General features: G+C 44.7%; 1 protein-coding gene across 2 annotated transcripts in view; it reads left to right on the top strand.

Moving 5' to 3' along the window:
- The window catches only part of TMEM131L (transmembrane 131 like), a 167,794-nt gene that overhangs the window by 61,548 nt on the left and 89,167 nt on the right, over nucleotides 1–17,079 (top strand). The window lies entirely within an intron of this gene.

Below are 17,079 nucleotides of genomic sequence, written 5' to 3'. Positions count from 1 at the left end.
CTGCCTTTGTTTGGAGGGGATGCAGATTATCTTAGGCCTTCTGTAGAATCATCCTATTTCTCAGAAAGCATGTGTTTTCATAAACAGTCATAAAATATATTTTAATGTTCCAAAGGTTACTTGCTTTTCTGACTTTTGGACCCAGTCTCATGAATTATATTTGAGTTACTGAGTTCATCTCACTACTAGTTGGGGCCTTTTCAGCCTCAAGTGACAGACTCCAATCATTTGGTTAAGCATTAAAAGGAATTTGTTAACTCTTTTTTTAAAATTTTTATTAAAATTTTTTTTAAATATTTATTTTTGAGAGGGGAATGGTGAGGGGCAGAGAGAGAGGGAGACACAGAATCTAAGGCAGGCTCCAGGCTGTGAGCACAGAGCCCCACTCAGGGTTCAAACTCACGAACTGCAAGACTATGACCTAAGCTGAAGTCGGATGCTTAATTGACTGAGCCACCCAGGTTCCCCAGGAATTTGTTAACTCTTATAATCTGGAAGAAGGAGTGTTGTTGGCTTCAAGGAGTAAGTCAATTTGGGGATTCTCCCTTCATCTCTCAGATCTTTTATCCCCATGGTTGGCCACATTTGCCCCCATTATAGCTGGAGGACTAGTGTGAGGCTGGGGTACACATCGGCTCCCCACTGGTACTAAACCAGGGTTGTAGCTGAGGTGGCAGAAGGGAGGCCGAGAGTCTGGTGCCAGGGTTCACCTCAGTTTGCCATGCTTTTTGTGTAGCTGGTGTTTATAAATACTGTAGGTTTTGATTTCTTCATTCTGGGATTACCAACCTACTCATTCCAGCAGTGGAACCAAAACAGCCATCCCAGGAATGTTGTAATAACTAGTGATGCTGATTCAGATGGTTTATCAGAGATGTGAAACAGGCCCTCACCCCAGATGCTTCCTTCTGAAAGATTCTCCCCAGCCAAGGGTTAACAAAGTGCGTCTCTAGCTTGATCTCTTCCATGATGTTCAGTGCCTGATCCAATGCCTTATTTTTCTCAATAGTTCAATATCCTCCTTGTTTTTTTTAACTTAGTTATCTTGACGTTTTCTGAACAATTGTAGCATCTGTAATTTAGTAATTCATTCTAATCTGTATACCTTTGACATGATTTTTTTTTTTTAAGGTGAATAAAAAATACAACTTACCTGACACTGGTTTTTAAGACTGTTCTATACTTTCTTTCTCTCAGAATTAGATTCGGTAAAGGTTTAAATTGAAATTTAGGGAACTTTTTTTTTTTTTTTTATGATCCTGTGGTTCTGCTGTGTTATGGTAGGCTGACTTTATACTGGATAATTAAAAAGATAATCTGAGGCCTGAATTGTGATTTTATGAATCCATGGCATCAGTTGAAAAGTTTTTCTTTAACTTAACAAATCCTATTCAGCAGCTGTGCTGTAAATGCTTGGGACACATTGGCATGCAAGACAAACCAAAATTTCTGTCCTGGAAAACGTGCTGTCAGATGGGGTATGGGAATGACACGGCTAAACCTAAATACAATAAACAACTAGAACGAATGGATGTTTGGGGCACCTGGTGGCTCAGTTGGTTAAGCGTCCGACTCTTGATTTCAGCTCAGGTCATGATCTCATGCTTCGTGGGTTTGAGCCCCACGTGGGGCTCTGTGCTGTCAGCACAGGGCCTGCTTGGGATTCTCCCTTTCTCCTTCTCTCTCTGCCCCTCCCCTGCTTGCACGCGCGCTCACTCTCAAAATAAGTAAGTAAACATTAGAAAAAGCTAATGGATGTTTGAAGACAATACATGGTATGGAGGAAATTAAAAACTGGGGACAGGGAAAAAAAAAGATGATGGTGGGTGGGGTGGGGGCTGTCATTAGGATGTGGAGGTTTTTAGAAGGGAGAGATTTTACTCAGATGTGGGGGAAGGGAGTTTGCCCTGAGGCTGTCTGAAAGAACAGCCAGTACAGAGGCCTTTAAGGTGGGAATGAATGCCAAGTGTTCACCAAGCAGACTGAGAGTCCCAGGAGGGGAGGGAACTGAAGGCAGTGAGGTCACCCCGAGGAGCATGGTGCAGTTCTTGCGAGACCTTTGAAAAGGTTTTGAGCAGAGCACAGTGACGGGATCTGGATTAGATTTAGAAAGGCAGGTGTCCAGCCTGGACTGCAGGGAGAGCAGCTGAGGCCATTAGAGTCAGTAACCAAGACATGTGGGAGATGAGGGTCCTGGGACTGTCAGGGAGGTGGTAAAGGTGGTGGGATTCTGGATTCACTTTGAAAACAGAGCTCACAAGATTTCCAGCAGATTGATTTGGGGTGTAAGGTGGAGAACAGTCCAGGATGATTCCAAGATTATTGGCTTGAACACCTGAGCTAAATGGCTATGGATAGAGTTGGGATAAGGTCAAGGGTTTTGCTTTAGACTTTTTTTTTTTCTTAATGTCTCGTAGACATCCAGTTGACCTGTGGGTGGGCAGCCAGAGGGCTGTGCGGGAGGCGTTAAGTTTGAAGTGATGCTGGAGCCTGAGATTGTACCAGATCAGCAAGTGAGGGTGTATGGCAGGGAGAGCGAAGCCTGGAGCCTGCGGGTCTGTGTCTTAAAGACATGGTGGAGGAAGAAGAGCCCACGGAGACTGAAAAGTTGCCAGTGAGTTAGGCATTGAAACTTTTGTTAGCTTTTTAAATAGCTTATAAATATGGAAATGTGTTCTTTGAATTGATAAAAAGAAATGATCACAAGTAATATTTAAAAAGAATGTGACTTCCTATTGCTCTTGAGTTTTCTGAAAGCACATAACTGAAAATTTTTAATATTCTCATAGACATTGGGCCGATTAGCAATTTTGGAAAATCAGGAGAAAGAAATGTTACCGACATCCCACCCATCCTAACATTGCTGTTAATATTTTGGTAATTGCCTTTTCGTGTTCCTCTGTGTATTTTTTACTTGTACTCATGCAGCACATGACTGTTTTGTTTCCTTTTATTTACTTGCTGGCGGCATTTTTTTTCATGGCGCTATGATCTTCGAAGCACACTTTTTTTAAAATCTTTTTTTAAGTGTTTATTGCTGAGAGAGAGAGAGCGCGTGTGGGAGCCAGCGCGCAAGTTGGGGAGGGGCAGAGAGAGAGGGAGACACAGAATCCGAAGCAGACTCCAGGCTCCCAGCTGTCCACACAGAGCTTGAACTCATGAGCCACGAGATCACGACCTGAGCCGAAGTCGGACGCCTAGCAGACTGGGCCACCCAGGTGCCCTGAAACACAATTTTTACCGGGGGCAGGGGGCGGGGGGGGCTCTACTTCTTCTGGAGTTGGCGTTCCTCCACAAAGGGATTGGGTGGTTGCCACCAGCTGGTCTTTACTTCCCTCTCCCTTCTCCGCTGGGCCCTGGAATCTGCGCTGGATTCATCCTGTGCTTTGTCTAGGGATGGAGAACGCTAGAAGGAGAGATGGAGATGTTTGAGAAGAGCTGGGCCACCACCAAGGCTGAGACAGGCTGCCAGGCTGGGGCAGGTCTGACCGGTGGGAGGGTAGCAAGCCTGCAGAGCCAGACAAAGGGAGGGAAGGTCTGTGAAGAGGGGCCTCTCTCCTGGGCTGGGGTGACCTAGGCCGGGCCCTCTTTCTTCTGTGACATCTTCAGCAATAACACTTCAGTGCCTCAGGGGTTTGAAAGCAAAATTACAATTTAAAAGGAAAACCCTTCATGCACTATTTGCATATGAGTGGCGCCTGTATAATTAAGAACAATTAAATTCCCTGGGCTGAATTGAAAGGGAGGCTCCAGCTACTTTCGCTGCTGTTCCAGTGGAGTGCAGCCTGGAGCTGTCAGCTCCCTTGAATTAAGTTGGAGGCATTCTGCCCGCCTGCCTGCCTCCCCCCAATAAATTAAATTTTAAAACGGACACTTCTTAGCCTGGGCCTGATTTGTTTCTCTGGAGTCTATAGACATCAGAAGATCAGTCTTGACTATTTTGCTTCTCTGCTGACCTTAGAACTGACACTCCTCTACTCCCTGGGCAAACACTAGGCTGGGTACTTTGCAAGCTCTTTGCATACAGATTTCATTTACTCCTCACAGAGGACCTGTGGTGTTACCTTAATTTTACAGTAGTAGAGACTGAGATTCTGGTCACAAGAACAGTATGTAGTCTCTTGACTCATCTTTCTCTTGTGGGTTGGTTTCTGATTGGGATCCGGTAACCCGTAGGCCCTGGGAATGAAGCAAACTCCTTTCACTGCTAAAACCTTCTTTGGACTCTTCTGCCAAGACGAAGTAGGAAACAGGATACCGTCTTCCCCGTTCTTCCTTTTCTGGTTTTGCTGGAGCTCTGCATTGTGTCACCCTGTTGAAGGACCTTGAGTAGAGCAGGAAGGTGCTTGCTTTCCTTTGTAGGGTTCCTGTCATCCCCCCCAGGGGAAGGAGGCAGTGCAGGTCAGTAAGTGTGTTTCGAGCAGGCTTTGAAAACCTGAATAATTTTAATTCCTTGCCTTCACCGCAATGTAAGTGGTGTTGTGCTCCTATTGGCAAGGCCCCTTCTTGGACTTATTCCTAGGAGGTCAGGAACCCCTGCGTGTCCCTTCCAGCACCTCTTATTTTTCTGGTGTGGTCACATTGGCATGGAATACCTTCCTACCCTGGGTTTGCTGACGTGTCTCACAGAGGTCCTCGCAGGTCCCTGCGTGGAATTGTCCCTTTGTGTGTGGTTAGGAGGCAGAACCATAGGTTCTAAACTAGAAGGTAGTTTCTGTGTGCTCGGTCCTAAAAGCGGTTCATCTACAAGCATTTCTCAGTTTACACCAGCTTGTGAACAAAGCCACCAAAGGCTACTACCACAGGCAGTGGCTTTTCTCAGTGAGAGGCAGCCAGGAGCCATCCTTTCTTAGAATTTTCTTTGTTTTGCCGGCACGGTTGGGTTACATTTATTGCTTAATCATGTAGCCTCCTGATTTTGGGGGAGGCTCTGGTTCTGGACCAAAAGGAAGGCAGATGCCCCTGGAACCCGTGTCCCCCAGGGCCAGCAGAGGCTGGAAGGATGGGGAGGTTACACGGCATTCGTTCTGTTGAGCAGTGGCCCCAGCAGCTTGTGGTGTTAGAAAAGGGTGAGAAGTTAAGGTGCCTGAGTGGCTCAGTTGGTTAAGTGTCCGACTTCGGCTTGGGTTACGATCTCGTGGTCCGTGAGTTCGAGCCCTGCGTCTGGCCCTGTGCTGACAACTCAGAGCCTGGAGCCTGCTTTGGATTCTCTGTCTCCCTCTCTCTCTGCCCCTCCCACTCATGCTCTCTCTCTCTCTCTCTCTCTCTCTCTCTCTCTCTCTCTCTCTCAAAAATAAATAAACATTAAAAAATGTGAAAAAGGGGGCGCCTGGGTGGCGCAGTCGGTTAAACGTCCGACTTCAGCCAGGTCACGATCTTGTGGTCCGGGAGTTCGAGCCCCGCGTCAGGCTCTGGGCTGATGGCTCAGAGCCTGGAGCCTGTTTCCAATTCTGTGTCTCCCTCTCTCTCTGCCCCTCCCCCGTTCGTGCTCTGTCTCTCTCTGTCCCAAAAGTGAATAAACGTTGAAAAAAAATTAAAAAAAAAATGTAGAAAAAAAAAAAAAGTAAAGGGTGAGAAGCTGTTTCAGTTAGAATTAAGTTTTCAGGTAACAGTTACAATAGTTTACAATGGTTACAATATCACTGGTTTAAAACAAGATAACGTGTTCCCTTTCCTGTGAGAGTCTGGACATACGCAGCCCCTGCCTCCAGAAAGTCTTTAGGGAGCCCTGCTCCCCGCAGATCACCACATTGCCTTCCCTGAGGTACTGGGTCTGGTATTCAGGATGCAAGTTAGACTTTTGTGTTCATGGCAGCAGATGGGAGGAAGGAGGGCCAGAGGGTTCCTGGAAGCTGCTGCACGGTGCTTACCTCCTGTTTGCCACTTGGTCCCATAGCCACCCCCAGCTGCAAGGGAGCCCTGGAAATGTGCCTGGCAAAAAATTCTATGAAAGAGGGAGAGAAGGGATGTTAAGAGCAGGAGAACAATCCCTGTCACACAGGGATTTCCCTGGGAAAGAAACCATGAAACCTTTACCATTATTTCTCAAGGGAAGATGGTTTTTGACATAACACATTTTAAAGTTACCACCCCTAAGCTCCCTATCCTTAGGGGGGAAAAAAAATAACCCGGCCCCTCTGATTTATATTAAGGAGTAATTGTCTTTCTGGGAACATTCTAGTCTAGTTTCTCTGTTGTCAGTATGACTTGGGTTTCACATGAGAAAAATCAGCTTTTAAGCCATTGTGAGTGTGGGATTATATCTTACAAGAAGTGAGCTTGGCAGTAGGAAGTTATGCTCTGTGGGCAAGTGTGTGGTGTATGCTAGTGTGTTTAGTGGACAGCTGGACAGTCCACTTAAAAGAGCTGCTTCTACATGAAAGAAATATTCAGAGGGAGTGTTTTTCTTTTTTTTTCCCTTTCCTTTTCTTTAATTTCCTCTTTCTTTTCTTCTTTCTTTCTTTCTTTCTTTCTTTCTTTTTCTTTCTTCTTTCTTTCTTTCTTTCTTCTTTCTTCCTTTCTTTTTTCTTTCTTCTTTCTCTTTTCTTTCTTCTTTCTTTCTTCCTTTCTTCTTTCTTTCTTTTTTCTTTCTTTCTCCTTTCTTTCTTTCTTCTTTCTTTCCCTTCCTTCCTTCCTTCCTTCCTTCCTTCCTTCCTAAGAAGACTTGACCTTGTTGAACAATGACACGTGGCCCAGGTATTCTGAGAAACAGGAATGCCTGGACACACGAGTTACTATTGTGCAAAACTGACAGTTGCCGTGCCCTTCCCAGTAGCTGACGCTGCAGGCCCTTCACTCGCTCTGGCCAAGAAAGCTGCGAGGCTGACTGTTCAAGGAACAGTGTAGACATTTTTCATTAGATTTTTCCAACAGTATTGCTAAGTCTTTGTAATTGCCTGAAGATTATTTTGATATATTGTTGACATCGAAATTAAAAAAAAAAAACACAAAAAACTCAGGGGCGCCTGGGTGGCTCAGTCAGTTGAGTGTCTGACTTCGGCTCAGGTCATGATCTCATGGTTCATGAGTTTGAGCCCCGCTTTGGACTCTGTGCTCACAGCCTGGAGCCTGCTTGGGATTCTGTGTCTCCCCCTCTCTCTCGTCCCTGCCCTGCTCTGTCTCTCTCTCTCTCTGTCTCAAAAATAAATAAACGTTAAAAAATAAATAAATAAATAACAAAATCAGTTCATAGTGTTTGAATTAAAATGTTGTCCTTGGATTTTAAGTTACATAGGGTTATTCTTTCATTTAGAGTTTCAACCAAGAAACTCCAAGAAGTTACCTTATATATGTCGGTTTTTACTTTACGTGCCTTTCTGTAGTCTGTGTGTCGTCATTTGCGTTTCTCCCCTTGTTTGGAATCCCTCCTCCACTTTTACCTGAAGGTGGCATATCCAGCCTTACAAGCCCTACTCCATGCCACCTCATCCAGAACACTTTTCCTAACCTGCTTCACACTGTTTTTTCCCTCTTACGGACTCTGCTCCACCTTGTACTATATGCAGCACTGTAGGCACATGAAACTTAGGCAGCCTCTTATTCATCTTTGGAGGCCTGGGTCACACTGCCTTGGCTGTTGTAATATCTTAATGCAGGGAGACGGAAGAAGTTAATGGTCAGAGATACAGCATTGCTGCTTTTATAATGTGAATAAGTGTAGCTGTCCAGTTGCTTAAAAGGTTATAGATGAACTTTAAATAATAGCTAGTTCATATCTAAAGTTATATGGACACTTTGAGAGCTCAGAGTTGGTTTTCTAAAAATAGCCACAGTATTGAATGAACTTGCATTGTCTCCCTGTGATTGAGAAGGAAAAGTCCTTCATCCCTAGTCTGCGAATTTCTGCCTTTGCTTCCACTTCTGATGTGTAGCATCTGGCCAACTCTATTACTACTTGGAGATATCTACTACTGAATTACTTTTTCGTCCTAACTTGTCCTAGAGCTGAAAGGTAGTACAAAATACATTTTGTATTCTGCAGACTGAAAAATCACATTTAATTATCTTAACATGTAGTAGAATCTAGGAAAATATGTTAAATCTTTATTTTTTTAAATGTTTATTATTTATTTTGAGAGAGAGGAGGGGCGGGGAGGGAGGGAGGGAGGGAGGGAGAGAGAGAGAGAGAGAGAGAGAGAGAGAATGAATGAGAATCCTGAGTAGGCTCCTCACTGTCAGCACAGAGCCCAATGCAGGGCTCAAACCCACGAACTTTGAGACTGTGACCTGAGCGGAGATCAAGAATTGGAAGCTTAACCGATTGAGCCACCAGGCACCCCAATATGTTGAATCTTTAAAACATAGATGAGAAGTCATACATTGCATAAAGGCATAAGTTGGAACAGGAGTTAGGAAACGTGGACTTAATTACCAGCCTTTTTATTTATGTATTTATTTCTCCTTTTCTTTTACAAGTTTTTGCAAATTCAACCACTTAACTAAAGGAGTTCTTGATGGCATATGGACTGTGGTATGATTAAATATGTAAATATAATAATATATTTTAAAATTCTTTGAAATGCAAAGGTAATGCTCTTTTTGGGTTCCCAGACCCAATGCCAGTGTGTATGGGGGTTCCCACGTACAACACCAAGCAACTCTAGGACACCAGTAAGGTGTCCAAAAATTCAGCTCACTTCTAACACTACCTACTCAGAGATTGCACAGGTTAAAGGGTCAGCCCTAGAAGACCGCCCTCCCCACTGGATCCCCATGTCAGACACCAGTCTGTGCTCTGACAGCTACAGGTGGGTATTTCCAGTGACCTTCTCCTTAGGTTTGATTAATTTGCTAGGACAGTTATCAGAACTCAAGGAAACACTTATGTTCACCAGTTTATTGAATGATATGGTACAGGATAAGAATCCAGAGCCAGATGAAGAGATACATAAGGCAGAGTCTGGGGAAAGGGCACTGAACTTCCATGCCTACTCCAGATGCGCCACTATTTCTGCATCTCTACATATTTACCAACCTGGAAGCCCTAGGAACCCAGTCCTTTGGGTTTTTGTGGAGGCTTCATTACACAGTAAGGGTAGACTAAGTCATTGGCCATTGGCTGAATCAACCTCCAGCCCCGCCTTTCTCCCCTCCCTGAGGAGTTTGGGGGGGGGGGGGTGGCCGAAAATTCCAAGTCTCTAATCACAAGGTTGGTTCCCCTGCAACCAGCACACCCACTGTGGTTGGGTTCCACAGTCCATTAACATGACAAAAGACACCTTTGTCCCCCTTAACACTTGGGAAATGCCAACGGTTTTGGGACCTGTCAGCCAGGAACTGTGGTCAAAGACCAAATATATATGAGGAGTAAATACTGACAAATCAGAATATCGCAAATGCCTTTTGAATATAAGGTCCTGTTAGTGTCACTATAAGGAGGGGACAGATTTGAGTGGTGTCAATGTGCCAGGTCCCAGCAGAGTCCTCAGCATCCATTGCATGTGGAGTTAAGAAAAGTACAGGAGTCAGAATCTCAACAAGTCTCCTGGTTGGGCAGGTAGGCTGCCACTCACCAAGAGGAGAGTACAGTAGACCCTGTATCCTCTGAGGATAAATTCTAAGAGCCCCAGTGGACGCCTGAAACTGTGGGTAGCACTGAAGCTCTGTCTATACAGTTGACCCTCAAACAACATGAGGCTAGGGGCACTTACTCCGTGTGCAGAAAGTCCACATATAACTTTTGACTCCCCAGAAATTGAACTACAAAGAGCCTATTGTTGACCGGAAGCCTTACTGATAACGTAAACCATCTGTTAACACATGTTGTATGTTGTATGTGTTATATACTGTATTCTTACCGTAAAGTAAGCTAGGGGAAAAAATGTTAAGAAAATAATAAGCAAGAGAAAGTTCATTTACAGTACTGTACCATATTTATTGAAAAAAAGTCTGTGTATAAGTGGGCCTGCACAGTTCAAACCTGCGTTGTTCAGAGGTCAACTGTGCTGTTCCCCCCCACCCCCATCATACATACCTCTGACAAAGTTTAATTTATAAACTAGGCACAAAGGCAGATTAACGACAACAATAATAAAATAGAACAATTATAACTGTATACTATAATAAAAGTTGTATGAATGTGATCTCTCTCAGAATACCTTACTGTACTGCTCTCACCCTTCTTGTGATGATGTGAGATGATAAAATACCTACCCTAATGAGATGAAGTGAAGTGACGTAGCATGAGGCTAGTAGCGACCTTCTGACTGTGTATCAGAAGAAGGATTATCTACTTCTGGACCGTGGTCGATGGTGGGTAACTGAGACTACAGAAAGCGAAGCTGTGGATAAGGGACTACTGTGCAGTGCTGTGATCCAATGGGGAGTCTGAGCAAGACGTTGAACTCCACCATGGATTCCACTTGGATGTGCCTGTGGGCCATCTGTGGGATGGTGTCTGGTACATTTGGAAACCCGAGTCAGGAGCTCAGCAGAGGGGTCCAGGCCACAGATACACAGTCTTGAGAAATGAATCAGTCAGACCACAGAAACCAGCTCTGGCTGATTTAAGCAGGAAAAAAAAAAAAAGGAATTTATTGAAAAGATGTTGGGCAGCTCTCAGAATCTCTAGGAAGACTTAAGAATCAGGCTGAGAAAAACAAAGAATGGAAGAGGGGACATAGCAGATAGAACCACAGCTAGAACTGTGCCATGGAAGCAGATGCCGAGGACACTGTTGTCCCTGACACTTAACCATGCTGCCTGGCTGCCGTGGTTACCCCCAGAACGATTCTCCATTTTCTTTCCTTCCCTTCCTTGTGGCATCATCTCCTGATGCCCTGCCCGCTTCAGGCAGGTGAAACTGGCCAACTCTGGGTCATATGCCAGCATTCTAGCTACAGGCAGGTCTAGAAGTATTAGTAATTGGCCCTTTCGGAATCCAGGAGAGGTGACAGTGGGAAGTCTGTGGTTGAAATAAGGAAACATGGATGCTGGAGAAAGAAGTGACAGATGTCCCTAGAGGAAGTGTCACCCTGTTGGTGTTAGCTAAAACTAGGGGGTAGGTGTACCTGGCCAAAGTGAGATTTTAGGGAGGGCTGAGGAGACAGTAATGTGGGGGAGAAGGGCCTGACAGGGAGGTGAGAAGCAACAGCACGGAGGGCGGAGGAAAACTGGGCAAGATTTCCTAGAAACCAAGGAGGGGCACTTCAGGATAGTAGCCAGTGGGGAGATTGAGTAGCCTCAGCACTTGCCTTCCCAGCTTGTTCTCACTGATGACCTCAGCAAGAGCATTTGCGGTAGAGTGAGGGAGCAGGACCCCAGAGACGTGGACTCGGGAGGCGGTGTAGCCAGGGGCTCATTCCCGTTCAGCCACCAGCAGTGGAGTGGGCTTTGGCTGGTTGTGGAAACCCTCAAAGTGTCTGTTTCTTTGGCTGTGGACGTGGGATACTAATAGTAGCCACACAGGGTTCCTTGGATTACACAGGATAGCAAAGTGCTGGGCACAGCATCTGGTACACACATCTGGTAAGTGTTCAGTAAGTGTACTTGCTGTCGTTGCTACTTTGACCCACAGCTGAAGGGAAGGAGGGGACTTGAATCAGGTCAGAGTGACAGGAGTATGAGTTATCTCCTATATATAAGTGGAGGAGAAAGAGCAGGAGGGGATGCTGAGAATCCTGGAGAGGGCAGGATGGGTGAGGGCCTGCAACCAGCCCAGGTTCCATCCAGAAAGCGGCTTTCACATTAATCTTTGAGAGAAGGAACACCTCATCCCTGGGTGGTATGAGCTGGGAGAACGTCTTTGCAACTTGAGGGATGGATTGGTGTGTAGGACTTTTGTCCTGGCCTTGGGAAGGCCTGGCCATCAACATGTAGGGCTGGTTTAAAGCGCCAAATATCCCCTTATCAGTGAGGGTGCCTTTGACCACTGCTAGGATTGCTCCAAGGACTTTTCTCTTCGGCCAAATGATACCCCCCCACCCCTCGTTGGGGATTCATTAGGGAAAAATACTGGTTTCTGCCTCCATCCTTAAGTGATTATCTGTCAGTAGTTACTTTGCCAGGAAGAATGACAGTTCTAACTTCAGTAGATGTGCTTATGTCTATCATATCTGCCACGGTAAACTCTTAGAAATATTTTTTAAGTTAAAAGGAAGAGCCAAAAGCAACTTGTGGTACTAAGATTATGATGTAGAATTTCATAACCCATGTAGTTATAGAACTTACTTCATAAATCACATGGTTCGAGCCATTTCACCAAAGGCCTGCGGCTGGGTTCCCTTGGATCACTGGAGTGGTTAGAGCAGTGCCCATGCTAACCGTGCAGGCCTTGCTCTGGAGTGGCCGGTCTAACTGTGGGCAGGCTTCAGGAAGGGCTGCCTTAGGCTGGGGCTTCTTGTATCTGCGTAGGACTCGATCCCAGTTTTGCTGTATGACGGAAAGTACTAAATCCCCCCGCCCCCGCCCCCCCCTCCCCCCCCCCCCCCCCCCCCCGCCAGGTGCCTGGGAATAGCAGCTGAGTCCTGAAAATACCTGTTTTGTGTGTGTGTGTGTGTGTGTGTGTGTGTGTGTGTGTGTGTGTGTGTGTTTTCTCAGAGTCCAAGGGGATTAATAGTGCACAAATCTCTACCTTTGTGGACTCTGTGGGTCTTTTACAGGAGTCCCAGCACTGAGCTGTGGTGCGCACTCACATTCTCCTGACTGTAAGGAGAACAGCCCAGTAAGTAGCTCATTAGCGTAACATGTCTTTCCTTGAATACTTCAGAGTCTAGGCTGTGGTATTATTTTGCTATGGTCTCCTTTGTTACCTTCCTTGAGGCAGAAGAGGGTCTGTGGACTGTGTGGGAAGCCAGTCCTCTTGTCCTTGTACTCATCCAGTGGCTAAAGCCTGGTCATGGCCATGCTCTGGAGGTATTAGAAGAGTTTGCATGTAAAAGACAGCCAGCTGGAGATGTTGGGGCTTTGAGAGGCAAATGGAAATCAGTGCATTTAGGAATGTGGAAAACCAGACAGTTCCATCTTCTCTGTAGGTGGCCACCATTGTTTCTCAAATCCTTGCTGGAAGGTGAAGTTATTTTTTACCTGTTCAGAAAGGACTATACCAGCCTCTTCAGGCCCTGTTCTGGAACTTTGCAGTGTCCTCCAGAGATTGGTTAAGCCTTTAGGCTCCTTTAGGGGTAAGACCCAGCGCAGAGCCACGGTGCATGAGTCTTGTTTTCATGGCGTGTTGTGGTGAGCGTCTGGCTCGTGCACCATCCCAATGTCCTTGTCCTCCAGTAAGACTGTATTGCTGGCTGCCCTCCTGTCTGCTCCCTTCTGTCCTCACTGTTCAGGCTCACCTCCCTTGCCATATGCTTCACCAGTCAGAGACTCCGCCCCAACTTCCTAGTGTGTCTTCCTTGCCTGAATGGTGTTTTCCAGATGCGGCCTGTGCTTTCCTTAGCCTTTGTGTCTTCCCTGCTGCTGTTCATTTTGTGAGTGGCCTCCCTTCAGTTTCCATTTGTGGTGACTGTTCCTTGAGGCCCCTGCCCCCTCCCACCCCCCACCCTAAGCCTTTCCTGACTTTTTCAGAGCTTTCTGTCCCTCACTTTGAACTTTCTTGATCTATGAGTTTTGTTTGTTGGCATCTGAGCCTTGTCTGGCTTCCTGGATTGTAACCTTGAGGGGAGGGTCTTCCTGGAGCTGGTCACCTGCCCGGTGCAGCTAGTCCTTACTGAATTGCCATGAGCCGTTGAGGCCTGGTCCACAGTCCTTGGGTCCTGTTGCTCCTTCCAGGGAGCTGGAGCATTGTGTTTGGAACGATGTATTTGGTTAGATAACATTTCTGAATGGCTTAAACAGTTGGTTATAGTTAATTCATTCCCTACTGAAGTCACTGGACTGAAATTTTTTAATGGGTGTGTCTGATATCAGCAAATAGATATAATTTTCCTAGGAAGAAGGAGTCGGGGCATCTGAATGCCCTTCTAAGGATCCCGGAGCCATGCAGTCTGGTCCAGCTCTTTCAGTGTGTCGAAGAGAAAACAGAAGCCTGGTGTCACATGGGAGCTCCTATCATATCTGGGACCTGAACCAAGCTCTTCTAATTTCCAGAGAAATTTTCTTTTCTCTTATACCAGCCACTTTAAAAAAAACAAAAAACAAAAAACTGTTTCTTTGTTTTATATACAAAGAAAAAAGTTAGCTGAAGTTTCCAAAAAAGAGAAGATGATAAAAGAAAAAAAGTCAGGTAATCTTAGGTGATGATATTCTTTCCAAATAATGTATAGATTCCTCATCCACATGTCCTGCTGCTGAGGAAAGATTCAGCTCTTTGCGGCCGGTGGGTGTGTTTAGAAGGGCTAAGAGAGTGTGTGGGGTGGGGTCCATATAAACAAGAGCCCCCGCACCTCAGATTACTGTCACCTCTCATTCTCCTCCTATGCCTCCCTCCTGTAATAGAAGAAAAATGGTTCCTCTTTTATCTTTCTCTTCTAATAAAGGGCTTTTCCTTATAATTACCTTCCTGGGGTGGGGGGGGGGAGGGTACACATTAGAAATATGTGGCATAATTTTCTAATTTGTTTTTACAAGATGTCTGAGTTTATTTTATGCCAGACAAAGCGAATTCGTAAGAGGGAAAGAGGCCAGGTGAATTGTGATGTAAAAGAAGCATCAGCAGTATTAAGGGCACACATGCGAAAAGGTTAATGCTGACTTTGAATGAAAGGAGCAAAGGGAAGGAATTTTGTCTTTTATTACTGTAGCTCTTAAGGCTTAAGTTACTTTGATGTCATGGATTTGGAAGTGAAAACCTTGGTGTCTTTAAACACAGTATAATTTCTTAGCTACCACTGATATTTGAGAATACGTGTTGGTAGTTGACTAATTTTTGGCAGTTTGCTGCTTTTCCCCCCTAAAGTTTTTTTAAAAAACTTGTGCCTTATGTTATTTATTTATTTATTTATTTATTTATTTATTTATTTATTTATTTATTTATTTTCGAGGTGGAGGGGAGGGACAGAGAGGAAGAGAGAATCCCATGCAGGTGCCACACTCAGCCCGATGCAGGGCTTGATCCCACAACCCTGAGATCAGGACCTGAGCTGAAATAAGAGTCTTGACGCTTGACTGACTGAGCCACCCAGGCCCCCTTCCCCCTAAAGTCTTTAACAAATACTTGAGGACATGTGCATGTGTGTGAATACTCTCCAGGGCAGTGTCTACATCTAAAATGGTTTTACCTACGAGTACTAACTTTTTAACCTTAGACAGTGATGTTAAATCCCCTTGTAACTTGCTCTCCTTTCCAAATTGTAAAGTCGAGTGAGCTGAAACTGACCAAAGAGAAAAATGAATCTGTTTTGTGACTTTTAGGAAGAAATATTGACATGGTTTTACTTCTCCATTATGAGATTGAAATAGAGTTTTCTTCGAAGTTAGAGACAGTCTGTCTGTTTCTAGTTTTATTGCTGTAGGTTGGACCTTTCATATCTGATTTTTGTTGGGTGTGTAAAACTTCCTGATTGTGGGATTTAAAAATCTCTGTTATGATATGAGATGGTGCAGGTTTATATTTCATCTGTTCTATTCAGAGATAATTACTGCTCCCCATTTGGGACTTTTAAATCCCCAGGTCAGCTCTGACTCAGGCTTAATTGGCTTCTCCATCTGTTCTCATTACTTTTCTTGTTAGATGACAGTCTTCCTCTTAGTAACATGATCTAATATTTATTGCACTTAACTATGTGCCAGGCACGAAGCAAAGGCATTATTATCTCGTTTTAACCTCAGGATAACTATATGGTAGATACTGTTGTCATCTTCATTTTAAGATAGTAAGGCTAAGACTTTTGAGAAGTTGAGTGATTGACCCATTCAGGACTGGAGAGTAGTGGCTTTGGGCCTGGCATCCCAAGTTTGTCTGCACGCTAAAGCTCAAACCCTCACTCAACCGCTAGAGTGCCTTGGTTCCTTGGGTAGGTCTGGTGAACTTGGATAGGCCCCGACTCCATACCAGCTTCATATTTCTGGCCTCGACAGATCTGCATGGGAATTCTGGCTCTGACTCTTAATAGCTATGTGATCTCAAGTGAGCTACTTAAATCCTTAAAACCTTGTCTTCGTGCAGAAGTTGGGTGTGAAATCTGATGATAAATCCACTTTTGGTACGCAGGAAGAAGACTATCATTAATTGTTTTACTTATTACTTATACAGTACCCTGACTTTTCTAAGATAATTTTTGGCATGTGAAGTTGCCTGTTTTCCTTTTCTTCTGGAATGCTAAAACCTCACCAGCTCGATCTGGAGCGGGGTGGCTGTGTGGTACATGTGATGTTGGCACTTCTTTGCATCCATCACCTCCTGGGGCTCTTGAAAACATTTCTGGAGGCAACTGGGTGTGTTAGTGGCCTTTTTGTACATCGTCATGGAGTTGGTCCTGTCCTAGGAGGCCAGTAAACAACATACCTCTTATCTGTTCAAACTCAACGCAAGTAGAAAGGTGGGAATTGGGCAGGTGGAGACTGAGATGTCACTTTGATTTAGATAGGGACAGAAAAGTGGAGGGAGGAAGGAAAGATTGCAGCCAGGATCCTTCCTATGACATGAGGATTTTGGAAGGGGTTTTCTGGTTTCTGTATTGTTTGCACCTTCAAGAAAAATGGGAGATGGGCTTGCTGAAGGTCACAAAGCTTCTTTTGGCCAGCAGCTCTGAAATTCAGATGTCCACTCCTGGACCAATCTTGGGACCATGTTTGGTGCAGTGCTAGTTGGTGGGAGGAGGCAGTGGAAAGATTGCATTTTAGAAAGCTTGCTGGAGTCTTTGAAAATAGCTACACTTGTTGCATTTAGGGGCTTCTCCAGTTCAATAGTTTTGGATTGCATGGCTTTTAAAATGTCACAAGCATTGATAGTTTTTTGGTGTATATAATATATCACACATAATACAAGTACATATACACATATTTTGTATTTTCTCTTTAAGTATGTTTATGTATATGTATATATATATTTTATGTTATTATGTTATACATATATTTTTATTTTACTCTGTTTTTTGGTATGTTAATTTGGTATGTGTCTTGATTCTAAAGAAAAATCATCATAACTGGTTAATAGCTGTTGAAGATGTGACCTGCCATGTGAGGTTTTATGTG

Source organism: Acinonyx jubatus, chromosome B1 (assembly GCF_027475565.1).
Source record: "Acinonyx jubatus isolate Ajub_Pintada_27869175 chromosome B1, VMU_Ajub_asm_v1.0, whole genome shotgun sequence".
Classification (NCBI taxonomy): domain Eukaryota; kingdom Metazoa; phylum Chordata; class Mammalia; order Carnivora; family Felidae; genus Acinonyx; species Acinonyx jubatus.
The sequence above is the reverse complement of the archived record's forward strand: the minus strand, read 5'-3'. Positions and strand labels throughout refer to the sequence as shown.